Raw genomic sequence first — 6,094 nt, 5'->3', positions numbered from 1 at the left:
GGGCGCTGAGAATCATGGTCACACCGGTGGTACCCTGTCGCGAAGAGTCGACAGGTCGGGATTACTAGAAGCCGTACCTGAAGTTCCGGATCAGTGCCACGGTAATTGTGCCTCGGATGAGATTTCGTCAGCGTTGGAAGGTGATCGAACTCGACCTAACGTAGATCGCCATCTCACGGGTGCCGAAATCAACAAGCAGACCTCGACCCTGAGCCCGAGATCGTCCGTATCACCTGTCGAACCAGGGAAGAGAAGATCCTTTGAATCGACTGCTTCATTGGAGGAAGGGAATCCGGTTCCTAGCGGTGCTTCTCCCACAGTGTCTTCGAGTCTCCATTACCGGTATCAGAGCAGTCCCAAGTCTGGAAGCGGCCTCAGGACTTTGACCAAATTCGTACCGATCGAGTCACAGTCTTCGGAATCGTGCCATCCGATAGATAGTAACATAGTAAAAGAGGGTTACGATAAAACTCGATCGTCCATCAATTCGCCTTTAACTCTACCGAGGCCGTGTTCTAAAACTTCCACAGAAAACCACGGAGAAGCTCAGGAATCCAAAGAGAAGAAACCAGACTGCCTTGGTAGAATTAGCCCTAGGCTGCGCAGCGGCAGGCTCTCACCAATGACCCTCTCATCAATTCCGGACGTGATTGAAGCCCACGGTTCCGCATCATCAGGTAGGAACTCCCAAGCGAGAAATAACGCGCCGGAAGGCGAGAGGGCGGAAGCGGAAGGCTGTGAACACACTGCCATAGAAAGCCTCGAGGAGACTAGAGTCTCCTTTAAGGCAAACAACAAAGTTCTGCACAACGACAACATTCAGGCTGTACATGTCTTCATTCTTTCCGAGCAGTTGTGAGGGCAATCCTCGGCGGTCGAGTCTGCTGTGATGGAGCCCGACCCCGAAATGCGCGACGACCTCGTCAAAGCAATACTGAAGAGAAACTCGAGAAGAAAGCGTTCGTCGAATGTACATAGTGCGTGTATTTTTTGATCAATCTAGCCTAGATTGTCGACGATTAGTGTATTATATTGTATTTATAAATCAGAGACACACTCGTTTAAAAAATCGGGGACGTTTTTAGCGAAAAGGCTGATGACGCCACAAGAGGCCATATATATATGAAAGAAAGAGAGGAAGCGAGAGTCCTTTAGCGTGTGATATCTGGTGAACGTGAGAAAGTAAGCACGAAAAAACTTTTTTTTAAACAAAGGGAGGAAGACTGTCGCGGTAGTGTCGAGACTTAAAGAAATTCATTTATCCGTTAAAGAATTTACATAGATATATATATATAAATATATTATAAATATAAAAAATGTACGCGCAATTGTACGGTACGTTTCGAGGGTCAAGTCAGGAGAGCGTCCGTTGATAATGCAAGTTACCGGATTCACTTTGACATTTGAATTAAACGGGATTCGAAATTGCGAATCGGGAGAAACTCCCGATTAATTAATTTCATTTGCCGCCGTCGGCTGCTCGCCGTCCTAATGATTTATCAACCTTTGCAAGATTATACACGACGCTACTACCTTCTAATTCGTCAAAACTCGGCGATTTTCGATCTCAGCTCGTTAATTTGCACTTTTCTCTCCATCGTTACAATAAACCCCCTTCGAAATGCATGAATGATTTATCAGAAAGTGGAGTTGAATTACCGTTTGGACTACCGTATGAGGGGAAATCAATACTTTTTTACGCTAGTCAAATTGATTAATTTAGATTAGGTCCTTATTTATATAAATGATATTTGAGAAGAAATTTTTAACACAAAATTTTATTATATCCCTCGCGGTATGAAAATGGTTTCAGCTTTCCAGGGTAATAAACGGAGACAAAAGTAATTAATTGAGCTCGATTCAGCCAAGTATCGCGTATCGCGGATCTCGAAGAAATATCGCCGATATTTTTCTCTCCGAACGACTCTCGAAAGACTCCGGCCACCCTGTATTTTATACTTTTATATCGTGGGCGACGCTGTGTCTACAAGAAAGCGAAGAATGATTGTGATCCCGTGTATGTGTGATCTAAGAGATATATTTATCGATGTGTCGTGATTAGTGTTCTAAGCGATAAAAAAAAAATCTTTTATGTATAAAAAAAATTATATGTATCTTGTACACAAGGAGCTACCGTTAAACGGGGTTGAAGCTTCTATCTTTGAGAGTGATTCATCATCCCCAGAGCTGCATTTCCGTACGTCAATCCCACTAATTCCTTTGAATGCATTTAGCCTGTACATATAGTTTGTAGGCCTACAAAGTACTTAACGATTTTCACCCAAATGCGTTCTTTGGAAACTCGGTTTCTGTGATACAGTCAAATCTGGACTTAGTGCCGGTTTTGAGGCTGACCTTGAACATAAATCCAGTCTCCGAACTATTTTGTCTCTCCTGTTTCTCTCTCTTTCTCTTTCTCTTTATCTGTTTTGCTACGCCAGTCACCCGTCCACGCGGCGCGGCGTCAATTCTCGGAAGGGATTATATTCGGGGGCGTTATGTCCGAGTTTGACTGTACTCTGGTTTTTGTCTGTTGAACCCAATTATCACAAAGTGACTGATTCCTTGATATTACCTTGACTTGTTGTTTACTTTTCAGTTAAATTTTTACATTTTCTTTCAAGCTTCAGCCCCGCAAAATAGCCAACTCGAAGGTTAAGTAGAATATGCAATCTTCTTATGTGCGCTGTGTTCGTGTCTTTGTTTAGATATGCAATGCATGTAGTAAATCTGACACACATTGTTCAAGTTTTTATTTTTGTACTACTCAATCGGGCGCGATGAGAAAGTCCTCTCTCGTTTGCTCCAAGTCTTCTTACCTTTCAGGAAAAATGACGAGAGATCCCCCTTCATGCACCCGATCGATGCATTATTCTACATGTGATCTCATTTGCTCGTAGCGTAAACATTATGCTAATGTATAAAATTCCTGAAAATTAAACAAAGAATTTAACGACCAAATTCGAATAAACACCATAAAATGTTCCTATTGTAATTTGAAAAAGATTATCTTAAAAAAAAAAAAAAAAAAAAAAAAAAAAAAATTGATTACCAGGCATCCAAGAGAGAGCATCGTTTCTTCGTTGCTGTTTCTACCTGCTGAATATTAATCCAAAAAAATTAGTTTTAATTAATTTATTATTATTTTTTTATTTCTGAAACAGGATCTTTTTTCAAATTAAAATAGGAAAATTTTATGGTGGTTTCTTAAATTTAGTCGTTGGATCCTTGGTTTTATTTTTACGAATTCTATACATTACACTTCTCAAAGATGTTTCTTTACTATAAAGACCGAGTCGTGTGCACTGAAAGAGTTGTTTTCACATTCATACGGATTGTCTCACTCTCAAATTGATGTTTTTGTAAAACGTTTTTCGTTTTCTGTCTCTGAAGACAGTTTTAGATTTTAATTATGATTTTTAACTCGTGTGCAATTGTTATAAAAAAGTGAGAGGGTATATCGTTAAAGCCAGACTTTCAGTGCAGTTACGTATACGACTCGCGGATCTTTCAAGTCCAATTCTTTTGGATTCACGCACATTCATCGTTATGATGAGACAAACATAATGGAACAAGATGAAAATGTTATAACGTGAAGAGCCATCATCGTCCCTTCCAGAAATGCACTCAAGTCTCACCAACGCTCGTTACACCAGTATCTCATTTCTTGCGGAATAAAGATATTCTTTGAAAATCTGAAACCCACGAAAGGAGATACTCGAACACGAAATCTGTAGTGTGTTCTTTATCATGCACGAAGAATAGACTCTGGAGAAGCCGATTGCAATATTTCCGACTGAAATCTTCCCCTGTTGCGAGCAATTTGTCGTGAAATCGACTTTTCCCCTTTCGGAAAATTTGATTTCACTTCTCCTTATCGCTCTCTAGACGGAAGATCCTTGGAAGTATTGCAGATAAGTCTCCCAAAATCTATTATTCTCCATGCATCAAGTGGAAAGGTCAAGGGATAGATCTTCGGGGAAGATCAGATATTTTTAGCTACATGACAAGCTGGACAAGCTTATTGTTTCCGCGAAGATTTATCATCCTGTAATCTTTCATTCCATGCGTTGACCCCTTGGAGGCCAAAAAGTGGACACGTTTTTTTCCCCACAAAGCGTGTGCATTTTTGACGGTTGATTCACGCAGCGACCAATTAAATTCGTAAAAAGTGTGAAAGAGAATGTGGAACCAATGAAAGAAGATAGATGACATATTTTTGCATAATGGACATTTGGAGGGGAGTGAGTGGAAAAGAAGAGAGTGTATGTAACGGATGATTAAACTTAACGAGCGTTGGCAAAATCGCCCCCCTCTCATTCATCCCTTAAGTTACACGCCGCCCCCTTTCTTATATTTCCTAGCGTCATCGTCCGACAAGCTTGTATAAATCGCAAAGAATTATGTACATAAAGAGATACAAGCGAGGAAAAATGGAAAGAAGAAACGTCTTTATGGACGCGCTAAGTGACTCATGCAAATATTTAACTCGAATGTAATTAAGGGCCGTGAGCAGAAGAGAGAAACGAAGCAAATATAAATAGTAGAATCTTTCGCTGAAGCTGAGGTCCTTCTTTGGATAAGTAAAGGTACAGTCTGACTGTGAAAGCAGGAGAGACACACTAATTAGATAGGAAACATCGTCGACTAGCTTTTAAGAGACAAAAAAAACACGAATACTCTCTCTGTTCAATGTTTGAACACGGATACGCCGAAGCCCGACTCCGTGTCAATACATGGTCGATTACGTATTTTGTATATATTATCATTTCGCCTGTAAAACACTCACGTACCCAGACACCCATCGGCACACGATAGTGCAAAACGATCAATTAATTCATTATTAGTTACGGCGATGATTATTATTTTTTATTACGAATTATTATTTGTACAAATTTTATGTTGCAATATAAAATAAATGATAAAGTATTACATTCTTGCAGACTAAATATCCTCTTCCTGATTCTTAGCATAACTCTTCTAGAATATAAGAAGTGCATTAGAGTCGAAAGAATGAAAACTTCTTTAGGAAACTTGTCTTTTACTTCCTGACAAAAAGAGGATTCTTTAATTATGAATAAGCTCCTCATGTCTGCCGGATATCGCAGACAATAAGAAGATCTCAGGTCGGATTGACGGTTCTCACAATACAAAGTAATTACCCAAGTTGTAAAGGTGCTTGGAACTGTGTTGTGAATAAAAGAATACCTTCGCTTATGAGTATTTTTAACTTGAAAGCCTGTAATTTCCGCAATTACAGAAGAGTTATGTAGTTTCACATGCATAAGAAATTAAAGAGACTTGTTTGAGAGAGACAATTGTTTGTGACGAGATATGCGAGATGGCTTTTCCGCCTCGCTGATTCGGCCTAATTCTTTTATGTAAGAGGGGATTTTGTTTATTTGAATTTCAAAAGACGAAATCAACAATATCGACATTACCTACTGTAGGTTATAAAGAAATTTAATAGGTGTCTAATGTTTATACTCTTCTAAATTTGATTATATAAACAGAAATGGTTTTTAAAGGCATGTGACACAGCTAAATACCTACATTACCGACCGCACTTTTTCAGTTCACTGAATGTTTTTTTGAACCTAAGAACTTTTTTTGTAAATAAAATATCCACCTGAAACTTTGGAAAATTTATTAGAGTACAATAAAGTACGTTTAGGTACTGCATTTTGGTAGAAACTTCACTGAAAATTATTTCATCTTTTTTCTGAACCTCGCCATTTTTTGAACGTTGGAACTTTTTTTATGCATAAAATATCGGTCTTAAACTTTGAGAAATGCAAGAACCGAAAGAAAACTACGTTTGAGTACAAATCTTAATAATAAAAGATGTAAGAAAAAAAAATTTCAACTATCAATTCCATCGGCATCAGCCGGTAACGTTGTACACGAAAATACGAACCCTGGCGGCCACTAGACGAGGCTCTAGAGGATTCGTATTTTCGTGTACAACATTACCGGCTGATGCCGATGGAATTGACAGTTGAAATATTGTTTTTTTAACATCTTTTATTATTAAGCTGTGTACTTAAACGTAGTTTTCTTTCGGCTCTTGCATTTCCCAAAGTTTGAAACCAAT

This window comes from Belonocnema kinseyi, chromosome 8 (genome assembly GCF_010883055.1).
Source record: "Belonocnema kinseyi isolate 2016_QV_RU_SX_M_011 chromosome 8, B_treatae_v1, whole genome shotgun sequence".
In the NCBI taxonomy this organism is placed as follows: domain Eukaryota; kingdom Metazoa; phylum Arthropoda; class Insecta; order Hymenoptera; family Cynipidae; genus Belonocnema; species Belonocnema kinseyi.
This window is presented reverse-complemented; position numbering follows the sequence as displayed.